The following is a 12,788-nucleotide window of genomic DNA, read 5'->3' on the forward strand; positions in this document are numbered from 1 at the left end:
AAAGATAGAGTCTTTCAAGTATTTCAATTCATTTGCCTTACATATGTATTATTTAGAAAGTGCAGGGGTTAAACCTAGGGCCTAACACATGCTGAGAAAATAGCCTATCACTGAGATGCATTGCCAGCATTGAAATTAGTTTCAACAAAGGGGGAAAGGCTAGGGAGAAGGCTAAGTGGTTAAAAGTGCTCACTTACAAAGCCTGGTGTTCCAGGTTCAATTCCCTAGTACCCACATAAAGCCAGATGCACAAAGTGGTGCATGCATCTGGAGTTCATTTTCAGTGGCAAGAGGCCCTGGCATGCTCTCGCTCATTCTCTTTCTCTCTCCAGTAAATAAATAACTTTTAAAATGGAAAATGTTGGTAATAGACCATCATTACTACATGTTCTCCACTGGCTGTACTTTCGCTCTCCTATTGAGAGCATGAGGAGAAGAAACAGCTGTATTTCAGGCTAAAAGAAGTCTGTGGGCAGGAAGCAGGTCAGTCAGGTATGTGCACATACCTGATCCCCTGGTGACAAGTAGTCCTTGAAGTTGGCTCCATGTTCATAGACTGAAAGTGCCCTCACTTCCAAAAAATGGTTTAGACATGAGACGTTGCCTGTATAAAGAAAGTGGGTTAAAGCCGAAAGCCGGACGTGGTGGTGCACACCTTTAATCCCAGCACTTGGGAGGCAGAGGTATGAGGATTGCTGCGAGTTTGAGGCCGCCCTGAGACTACAGAGTGAATTCTAGGTCAGCCTGAGCTACAGTGAGACCCTACCTGAAAAACAAAACAAAACAAAACAAAAAAGTAAATAAAAGAAAAGAAATAAAGTGGGTTAAAATCTGTCTTATTTTGGGGTAGGGCAAAAGGATCCTTTTCAAATTTAGGATTCTCTCATGATTCCCTGAGGGTGGAAACCTTGGTCCAAGTGGGGGTAGTGATGAATTAGACCCAGAATGAGCTCCATCAAATATCTCTTCTCCCTCTCTCTCTCTCTCTCAACTTTGAGAAGTGCAAAGTTCCAGGTGAAGAATTGCAGAGATAGACTTCTGGACCCCTGCCAAGTCTCCTGCTATCTTGCTATGTGCAACTTTGTGGTCTACATGAAAATGGTGCATCACAACAGATGTGGACAGCTCAGAGGAAAGACATGTCTTTGACAGTTGCTGAGAAAATAGAGCAGGTTTAAAATATATATATATCTGATTTGTGTTATGTGAGATAAAGAAGAAACATGAAATGGAAAAAATGACTCAGAAGGAAAGAACAGGTGAGATAAAAGGGCAAGATTCTGAGATAAATGAGCATAAGCCCAAAATTTCAAAGTCTGTCACAAAACCAAAATGAAGTAAAGGTAAAATAAAACTAGGTTTAAAATTGGTATTGGGATCCAAAAAGTATAAAAGTGACGGCGCATAAAATTGAATTATTGACAAAATAATCGAGAAAAATTATACCAGAAGTTATAGAAAAGGATTAAAGGTGACAGTAGGGAGGTATGTGTGGGAAGTTAAGAGAGACAGAGAAGGAACAGAAAGGGTAAAAAAAAAAGAGAGAGAGAGAAAATAATTGGAAAGTACTTATTAATTGTAAAATATTGTTACCCTGTACAAAGTGAACCAGAATGAAGGCTACACAACAATTCTGAGCAAAATAGAATACTCCATTTACAAGGGCTGGAGAGATAGTTCAATGGTTAAGATGCTTACCTTCAAAGCCTAACAATATGGGTTCTAGGCCCTAGTACCCATATAAGCCAGATGCATGAAGTGGTACATGCATCTGGAGTTCCTTTGCAGTGCCTAGAAGCCCTGGTGTATCCATACTCTCTCTCTCTCTTTCTCTTTGTGTGTCTGTCTCTCTCTCTGCTTGCAGCTTGCAAATAAATAAATAAAATATTTTAAAAATAAAATAAAATAAAAAGATGCATCAGAGATCAGCATGGACAAGATTGGTTTCATGCCTGGAGCTTAAATACTGGAAATAAATTATATCCTTTTATAAAATAATTCCCCCAAGGGCTGGAGAGATGGTGTAGCAGTTAAGCGCTTGCCTGTGAAGCGTAAGGACCCCGGTTCGAGGCTCGATTCCCCAGGACCCACGTTAGCCAGATGCACAAGGGGGCGCACGCGTCTGGAGTTCGTTTGCAGTGGCTGGAGGCCCTGGCGCGCTCATTCCGTCTCTCTCTATCTGCCTCTTTCTCTCTCTGTCACTCTCAAATAAATAAATATAAATCATAAAAAAAAATAATTCCACCAAAACTTTTTAGGGTCATAAATCAACAACAACAACAAAAAAGAATCGCACAGAATAAGTAAGAAAAATACAATAAGAGTTTTTGTCTGTTTGTTTGTTTTAGGAGCAGAGAAATAAATTTCACCAAAATCTCAAGATAGGTAGAAAAAGTATGTTAATGTGCTCACAATAAGAGAATGACAGAAGTTACAAGATGATAAGTTGTGATAATTAGGTTTACTTGGTCATTAGTGCAAGGCATATGTATAAATGGAAACATCAGCATTGTATCCCACAAATATGTACAGAATGTTAATTGGAATGCTTAAAAGTGCTTAAATGAATGATTAACCTAGGAAAAATCAAAGGGCCGTGCATTAGAAGAGGTCCTTAAACAAAAATTAGAAAAGGTCTTAATCAAAAATCAAGACCAGAGTGATGCTTTAGTAAAGATGGCCCACGGACAACTTATGCATCTTTCCCAGGTGAATTGAGTCAACCAGGAAAAGGTGTTAGACAGGACAGCCCAACCCCTAGGTGCTGTGTCTGGCTGGGTAGATGAGTCAGTGAACATCCACCATGAAGGGCTGCATGGCTGAAGGCCACTCTGTGTCATGCCCATTGACTCAGGATAAAGCAGTGTCATGGATGATTGCCTCAACCTGAATCTGGTTCCTGGAGCTACTAGTGTATTTATCACAATGACCCTAATGTCAGTCTGTCTTTTCACTATTCATTTCATCGGCCACATTGGTTCACCAAAGCTCAAGTTAACGCTGGGGGAAAAAAAATGAAAGAACAAAATCAGAAGAAACCTAGCTAAGGGTAATCCATATTACCCTCTGCTGATTACAAATTACCTTGAAATTCGGTTCCAGTTCAGACTACGAGGCAAGGGCTCATGGGTTCCATTAGTTACCCTCCTTTTACTTTCCTGGTATTTTCAGCTTTCTATTTTTCTCTCATTTCTCTCTCTCTCTACTTTCTTCTTAGTTATTAATTTTCCTTCTCTACCAGTGTTTTCATCTTTTTTTTTTCCAGGCAAAGTACAAATGGAAATAATGGAGATATATTTACTTACATGGAAATAAAAATTTTAAAATATCAATGAACAGTTTATTTTAGAATAAGACACCCCCACTGACACACTTTCAAAGTTTAGGTAAAGTATTATGTAAGCCATAGCTTTCCCTTCTATAAAATGGACATAAGAATGCTAGGAGTGAGAGCATAGCTTAGTGATAGAAAACTTACTTAGCAGGTGCTGGACCCTAGGCTGGATCCATGGTACTGGAAAAAAAAAAAAAAAGGCAGATCTTGTATAGCCTCCAGAATCTCACAAGGATGAGATGGCACAACGCAGATGAAGCATATATCAGTAGCAGGAACTCGGGAAAAATTAGGTTCTTTTTCCCTTCATGACTTCCTTCCCTGTCAAGCTCTCTCTTAGGCTCGACACTTTTGAAGGTGCCAGGCATGGACTGTCCATAAAGCCCTACCTGCCCAGAGTTATTCTGTGAAATATCTCACGACCTCGCTGCAGCAAAGAACTGAGGAGATGGAAGTACTTTTATATTCTGTCACCTTACCCTGAAGACTCCCTACTTCCCCAAACGCTCCCCAACCCAACCTACAAACATCCATCTCTCCAGACAGAGTGGACCCTGATTATTTTTCAGAGTGATGCCTCCAAACCAGGGACAGCCAGGCTATGAGGTTCTTCACAGTCAAGTGGCTTCTAAAGAGCAGGTTGCCCAGTTCCAGTGATGACAACCCAAGGCCTCTTCCCTGAGGCTTTGTACTTGCACACGGGAGTAGAGGCCCTCTTGCTTCCACACTCATGATTTGTTACCCCTTCTAAAGCAGGCAGTTAATTGTCCAGACCTCTCTTTGATTACGCGGGACTTTAAAATGGAATATTCCAACTCCCTTTCACAGCAGCCGATACCATATGATCCCCATTGAGTTGACTGTGCTGGTGCTCAGTGTTATACAAGTCAGGAAAGCTAATGTCATACGAAGAGGTTTTCCTCCACTCTACTAACCTGTCTGGGAATGGAAGGCTAGAGAGCGAACCAAGGCAAAAATCCAGCCATCGCACATTTTCATAAGCCCTGTCCAACATCGAGAGCCGTCTGTTGCTCAACTCAAGTTTTAACCGGCAGCCTATCCGGTGCTGAGATGTGGTGAGGGAAAAACAAAGAAAGCAGTTATGGAAGTAAGACCTCACGCCAGTGGAGTGACTGACACACGGCGCGAATAAGAACCTGCAGCCCCGTGCTCACGGCTGTCACGTGAAAATCTAAAGGGCGTCCTGGAGGCAGGTGAACGAAGAGAGCACTTGTGACCGGGTAAAAAGTGACCCCTGCAGTTATCCACAGTGGCTCTGGTACTTACCTCCAGGGCGTGACAGGTGTCCTTCGGACCCTCAGTTCAACCTCGGGGCCTCTTGCACTGCTAATAAAACTCCCATGTTTTGGCCTTTCAGGATCTTGATAACTTTGTCATGTAATGTCTTATTCAACCAGAAGTGACAGACTCCAAGTTCAATTACATTTTCTGAGAAGGGCTTATAAGATCCAATTCAGAAGAAATGCTCAAAGTGATTTCACAGAATCCAAAACATTTTATCCTTCTCCCAACGCCTACGCCAATGTCCTCGTAGAATGCTCGGCGTGGGCAGAACCTATAAATCATTCTGGAAAAGGCAGTGTCAAGGCAATTGGAAGACAGTGGCATGACAAGAGCAGCTCATCTTGTCACAGCTAGTCCATCTTATTAAATGGCCATAAAAATATATGGTGGGAATCTAACAGGAATGACAGAGCTGGCCCACACGGCCCATGTGCCCGCACTTCCCTGCCGCTGTCCTGACTTCCAGCTTTTCTCTCCTCCAGGTGACGGTCTTATCTATGAATTTTTCAACAGTGCTCATGTGTGAGCCTTCCTCTGTGGCGTGTCTCATCAATGGGTGAAATGTTTTGGAGTTCATTCCAATAAAGAAGAGTTTTAATGCTTTCAGCCTTGTCATGGTCAATTACATTTGAATTAAAACTGTAGAGTAAAAATCTGCCAAGGAACAGCCCTTGGTTATTGCACACACAGTTTGGCATTTTGTGCTTCAGAACACTTGCATGCAGATATACTATGGAGGGCAAAAATGGCTCCCTCAGTAACTATTTGAAGACTTCAGAGCCACATTTGGATAGAGACAAGTCACCATCTCTCCAGTATTGACTGTTAGACAACACATTTCCAAATTGCCATGCAAACCAATTCAGACGGGGCAGTGGGCAGGGCAGGGTGGGGAAGGCCCTCGGTTCTGATGAATGTAGGAACCCCTAACCCCACCCCTCATTCCTGGAAGCTAAATTAACAGACATGTTTCATGAGTTTTGACATAAAACTTTCTGTAGCTCTGAGCCAGAAAGAGTGCTTCTCAATGAGATGGCAACAACAGATCAAGTTTTTAGGAGGAAGAGGAGGGCACTCACCACTATCTACAGGTAAATGTGCTAAATGCACTTAAATGTTCCAAAGGTAATTAGCATGCAAATTGAATTCTGAAGAGGAGAACACGAATAGCCATGTCACTAAGGACCTATCTACAGTGGATTTTTTGGTGGCAGGGTTTGACCTGCAATCCTCCCTAACGAGGTGATAATGAGCTGTGAAGGCCCACAGGAGCCTTGGGGGTAGCAAGCAAGTGAGATAAGCACATTCCTACATGCACAGTCTTGGAATATCCTACTGAAGTCGCTCCAATCAGCTGCCATGACTTCTTTAAGAAAGAAAATATTTTGCTGGAAATAACACTGGCTGGAGCTTTTGAAGTTGTCAAGTTAGCAGTGACTCCTCAGGAATGACTTAGACATGAAGAAATGAGAGATGACATGGGAAAGTGTGAAGATACACTCGTCATATGAGTATACACCCTGCCCCTGCCCATAGATGGAGACATCTAACTTTAAACACCAGTCCAGGACATACTTCCTATCCTGAGGATTAGCCCCAAATTTAGGGATTTCTTTCCTTATTCTCTGAATCTGTCATTAAGACTCTGTTGATCCTGTTGGGTCTGCATATCTGGTCTTCAAATTCAAAAAATTACGTGTGCCTCACCACAGAGAACTCAGACTGGCTCTACCTATCCATACTTCTCAAAGATTTAGAGTCTGTCTTGCCTTTGTTAGAGAATTTGAATTCTCTCTCTTACCAGAGGCAAAACAAAAATGCAAACATGACCTATTCCCTTCAAGGTCCAGCTGAGAATGGCTGGTGACCTGCCAGATCCCTTTAACACGATGGAGGATGAAAGCCCAGGAGATGTGCTCAGAACCATCAGGGAAGAGAGCCAGGAGGGGAGATGAGTTAACACAGTTTTGCAGAACAAAGGCAAAGAGAGGAGAGGAGTCTGAAATAGATACACATCAGGAAATTATCTTATCGGCAGCAGACTGAAGTTATGTTTATTTTTTTTGTTTTTAATCCAGTAAAACTTGATTGAAAATACAACATGGGTACCAAAATCAGCCTGGGGCCATGATAGCGTCCTTGGAGTAGGAGTAATCACAGAGCAAGAAGACAGGAATTAGTTCGTGTGAAGGCTGAGTCCAGCAATCTTTAATTGGTAGTTGCCCCTGTGTGGCTTCCTTTGGCTCTGATGTTTTGGATGAGAATGACCCATTGTATGAATATTGATTAGATGCCAATTGGCTGCCAGCCTTCTAAGCCCCTATGTTCTGGCTCTCTGGCCCCTGCTGGTTGCTCAGAATCTAAATGTTACTCTTGGTAATAAATTGTAAAGAGAAGTATAGGCTACCACAGGAATAAATAACAAGTTCATATCGTGGTCTGAAAGGTCAGATAAAGGCTGTCTGAGGAGGTGCATTTAACAGGATAACTAAGATTGAGAGGGGCATTGGCTGGGGTTGAGTCATGGGTAGGGACAGTTTCCCAGTCAGAAGGCATGGCTTCTGGAAAGGTCATGAGACACAAGGGTGGCAAGGCAGCTAGAAAACTTGTCTTCAAGTATCTTTGCCTAGCTTGCATTACTCTGGAGATGGCTACCAGGGAGGAAAATGGAAGAAATTGGCATTTTGTAGAAATGCCCCACCTGCTCAGGAAGAGAAGGACTAGGAGATGGAGAAGATAAACTTACATAGAGAGAGATACAGCATGCATTTTTTCCCATTCCCACTACTCCAATGTTTTTGAATTCAAAATTAGAATCTTTGATATTTTTGACATTTCACAGCATTCTAGTTGATCTCCAGTAACAGCTAGAAAGAATAGTAAACATTATGGCCAAAATAAGTTGATATGTATATACACACACACACATGTATAAAAGAGAATTTTCTTAATATCAAATAAGTTAAAATGCACTATAATATTTACTCAGCTGTGCCTAGCAATTACCAAACAGCTAAATGGTCAAGAATTTCCATAAAGTCAAACACAAATACCTGATATTTATGTTTTAAAATCTCCCCTTCTAAGCCATCATAATTTAACCCTCGGCATGGAGATTCCCTGCTGACACCGGAGTTTGACTGACGGGAGGGATCAGCCACTGTATTTTGTTTCCATCGGGATCACATTACCAACCTGTAATTTCTCCATATTAGAGAACAGTGCTTGATTTCCAAATAATGAGCAGCTGGAAGATGGCCGTGCCTTGCCGCCACCGCACATCGTGCCGTTTGCATCCTCACTAGTGCAAAGGCACAGACAGGGGCATGCTTCCTCTAGCCACCTGCCGACAGCATCCAGGTGTCTCTGTGACAAGAGAACCAAGCTATCTTTTAGAAGCAGTGTTGCCCAGGAGTCTTGCTTTCTGCTGTCTCTCAAACCTAGGGTCCAGGAAGTCTCTGGCTCTTGTCTGATGAGAAATAGTTCTAAAAATCTTCTGCAAATCAAAGGTATCGTTTTCCTCTGAAGACTTCATGACACAACAAATCATGCATAGAGACATATTTATAAGAATATGGCTTAAGCAATCTCTTCAAAGAAATCTTGTCTAGACCACAATACTTTTTAAAAAAATATTTTATTTTTATTTATTTGAGAAAGAGAGGGAGAGAGAGAAAGGCAGCCACTGCAAACAAACTCCAGACACATGCACCACCTTGTGCATCTGGCTTACGTGAGTCCTGGGGAGTTGAACCTGGGTCATTTGGCTTTTCAAGCAAGCACCTTAACCGCTAAGCCATCTCTCTAGCCCAGGACCATATTTCTTTCTGAAAGCCTTCAACCATATAAATTCTGAGCTTTCACATTCAGCAGAGAGGGAGAAACCAATGTGGTCTGATAATCTATGGAGGTGCATTCAGAGGAGGGTCACACCCATTTTATACTCTATCAGAAAGGAGGGACACAGACCAAGAAGAAGGGAGAACTTTAGCCCTTCAAGTCCAGCGAGGGTGACACACAACATTAAAAGCCCAGGGGTCGTGAAAGTACTCAAGTCCATTTCTTGTCACACACCCCATTTTTGGTAGGGGACATGAGAGGATGTAATTTTAAAGGAGGTGGGTGTGCAAGCTTAACACTCAGGGTCTGACATTCACAGCTAGGCAGTATCCTGGGAACCAATCTAGATAAAGCATGGATGATGAAAAACAAGTTTGGCCAACAACCTGGGCAGGTTTCCTAGGAAAGGAGAATGACATGATGCAACTTGTCCCAGATTTCGCGGGACAGTGGAGTCTGGGCTACGATGCCAAATATGGAGGCTTAAAACCTGATGAACTCGCTCCTCTAGCTTTGGAGTTAATCTAGTCTGTGGTGATCTGACTGATCCTGATGTCCAGTCAAGAAAGGGATAGCACTAAGACCAGCCACGAAGCAGAACAAAGAACGCCCAGTGATACCATTGTAGTTTGATGAGCTGTCTATATTCAACAAGGGCAATTTCATGTCAATTGCTGTGGCTCTGCCACCAGAAGAAAAGTGGGATATGGCTGTGATTTTCTCTGCTAGGATCATTTTACCCAGGCTTCAAGGCAGGGAGCATTGCAGACTGCACACTGCTCTATACGAACAGGCCTGTCTGTGAATCACTGTAGCCTTCACTGGTAAGCTTCATTTTCAATTCTGACAAAATCCTTTGGACAGAACTCCCTGCCCCTTTCTTGTGCGTTAAGCATAATCTCATAGAATTCTGCCAGCATGGAGTAGGACAGACTTGAGATAAGATTCAGGTTCTGACATAATTAACCATATGACCTTGGGCAAGCCATTGAATTCATCTCCCACAAGAAAGAAGATGATATTGACTTGAAATCTGAAATGTTGGCGTGAGAAATAAATGATATGTCATATACCAGAAGCTTAGCATTTTTCTTAATCTGTCATGTCCTAAGCTTGTATTTGGCTGCAGAAATCTTTCTGCCCCATCCCTTCTAGTACCTATTCATATCTCTGGAAATAAGAAAATTTCAGCTGTATGTACATCCCTATTGCCCGGGTTTTCCCCTTTCAGTAATAGTGAGGTGTGGAACACATGGTCTAGTATATTACCTTTCCTTTGCTTCAAACTAACCTAACCTCTATACCATGAAGGCTATGGCAATCTGAGAACCTTTATCAAAGTGACTTTGGCCTTTTTACGTTTATCTTTTAATAGAAAGTATGTTTAAATGCTGACAATGGATACTGCTCGCCCCACAGTAGTGTGGGGTTGAGGATGTTATTTGGGAGCCTGCCTTATGTCTCATTAATATTCCACCAAACTCCATCATAAGCACACAAAGATGTGAGGTGACCCTTGTCTGTGCATGAGGGATGATTGGAACAGCAAGGAGGAAGATGTGAAAACAGATGACCTTAACTGGAACCTTGCTCAGAATTCCCAGAGGGAGATGTGGTGAGGTCCCATGACACGGGACTAGAGCTGTACAAAAGCAGACTCATCCACTGTAAGAGAGACCCATCAGCCCATTGACAGATGAGCAAACACAGACCCGGAACCGTCCCCTGCCTTCTATGCATGCGCACAGTTAAGTGGCATTGAGTATCTGTAAGGCTTGTTTTCCCTCCTGAAGCCTGGTGCCCTGGCCCTCCTCTTTAGAAAGCCTGAGGGTTTGGTTTTGGCATTTCATGATTTGCTCTGCCCGGCGCTGTCTGAAGCTTGCACACAAAGACTCAGCTGGCTTTGTCAAGTTGACAATCGATGCTACAAAGGTCCCAAAGACCAAGAATCCTGGTGGATGAACTTTTGCCATTTGCCCTGGTGTCCTGGGAGACGCCTGAGTGATTGATCTTCCCTCAGGGGTGGGGGAGAAGTTGGTTCGGAGATCAAAACTGGAGGCTTCCAAGGAGGCACCAGGCCAAGAGTGTGCCCTGCACAGAAGGCACAGAGGCAACACCCTGACATTAATAGGAGCAGAATAATTAAATATAACTAGAAGATCGAGTTAAACTTGGCACACAACCCAAATTCAAGTTTTATTCTAACCCATGTTCAAGTTTTATTCTAATCTCCATCAGGGTTTAAGAACTTTCTGTTTCATACAATACTTGAGTTCTGTAGCTTATATTTGCTTTTTAACAAAAAGTTCTCATACTCAGTATGTTATCAGGCTAGTTTACTTACTTCTATAAGAAACATATTTGTGAGCATAGTGCTTTAAAATCTAATGGAATCATAGTTTGTAAATGTCCAGTTAAAAGATTTAGGTGAATATGATTTTTCCCTTAAATGAGTACTGTGGAAATTTGTTCATGGAAACAATATTTTAGATGGTGCTTCATTTCCCAGGTGGTAGGTTAATCATCTTTTTAGCTACATTTTCCATTGGCTTGTGGCTGCAGATGTAGCCTCAATGACAAAGTGTTTGGGGAAAGCAGCGTGATACTGTGAACAGACTCCAGCAATCCCATGCTTCCATTTGAGGAAAGGGGAAGACTATTCAAGTTCAACACCACCCTGTCCATAGTGGACATGCAAAAAGAGTCGCACATGTGTGGGCTGGCTGTACCCTGTGTCAATGATGATTGATTGAGAGACCATGTAGGACTGATGCTTCAGAGCTGAGTTGCTAGGGAGGACAGGTCTGGCAGAGGCAGCTCAGCAATTGTCGATGTATAATTGTGTGTCTGCCAGGTTATCATTATTCACTCAGGCCTGTGCAAGGATCACACTGATATGCTGACAGCTGGCTCCAGAGGAGAACTGCCAGGTGGAAAAGAGTCAGCACCGGTCAGGAAGGGGACAGAAGCAAACCTCCCGACATGTCTCTCCATCTTTCTCTCTCTCTCTCTCTGTGTGTTTGATGGGTGTTTGGTCAGCTCCTTGATCACATAGCTGTGGATGCAGGGCAGTTTCTCTTCTATAAATCCATCAAGGATGGGAATCTTACATGTTGAACCAGGTCACTGCAGACCATGGAGGATTCTGTCTGTTCCAAGGCTCTGTAGGTATTTGGGAGGAAGAGTTACCCCCGGTCCTTTGTCATTAACTCACGTTGGGCAAGACTGGCTCTGCCTTGGCAGGGGAAGGAAGATGCTGGGACTCAGGGAAGCCAGAAGACTGACTTTGGGTGTGACTCTATAGGACCTGTTGTTTGATATGCTTTGAGTTTGCAGAAAGTACTGAAGCAGGGGCTGGAGAGATGGTTTAGCAGTTAAGGAGGCTTGCCTGAGAAGCCAAAGGACCTAGGTTTGATTCCTCAGTATCCATGTAAGCCAGATGCACAAGGGGGCACATGCGTCAGAAGTATGTTCGCAGTGGCAAGAGGCCCTGGTGCACCCATTCTCTCTCTGTCTCCTCTCTATGTCTCTCTGCTTGCAAGTAAATCAAATAAAATAAATTCGAAAAGATTGAAAAAAGAAAGTAATGAAACAGGTCAGTGACATCAACAGTATTGCTCTTATGAAAAGGCAATAGTAAAGTGTGTGGAGGAGGGGCTAAGTCAGGGACTTTGGCAAATATAACAATAATGTTGATTTTGTTCTCACCTGGAAAAATCTAGACTGAAAAAGTAGGATGTAGAAAGAGAAAGAGGAAGCTATCAGCAACGAGGCAAGCTTAGAGGGAGCTCAGGCCCACCCTGTGTGCCACACAGTAAGTAGAGAGAAGGGTAGCACAGAGAGTTATGCTGACAGCCACCAGCAGAGCTGAGTTGGTCACCAAGAGACTCACTGATCCCAGGCAGGAGTGTGTGGTCTGTGGGTAAGAAGTAGGGGAAATGATGGGAGGATTCACCTGCAATTTTTCTCTTGGCAACTCTACATAGGGAGATCTGTCCTAAGGCTGTGGTTACTGGGTGGCACCCACATGTTGCAGTCAACTCCTTGTTGCCAGGCAAACATGCGGCCAGGAACAGTTTATGGGAGGAAGGCTTTATTCCAGGCTTATGCATTCCAGGGGAATACCATCAATGGAGGAAGAAGCGCGCTCACCCCCGTAGAACCCAATAGAGAAACATCACCAAGAGCCAGCACAGAGGGCCAGCATCTGTTCATCCGGCTTACATGGGTCCTGGAGAATCAACCAAGGTCCTTTGGCTTTGCAGACAAATGCCTTAACTGCTAAGCCTTCCCACCAGCCTCTTCTTCC

Source organism: Jaculus jaculus, chromosome 18 (genome assembly GCF_020740685.1).
Source record: "Jaculus jaculus isolate mJacJac1 chromosome 18, mJacJac1.mat.Y.cur, whole genome shotgun sequence".
In the NCBI taxonomy this organism is placed as follows: Eukaryota; Metazoa; Chordata; class Mammalia; order Rodentia; family Dipodidae; genus Jaculus; species Jaculus jaculus.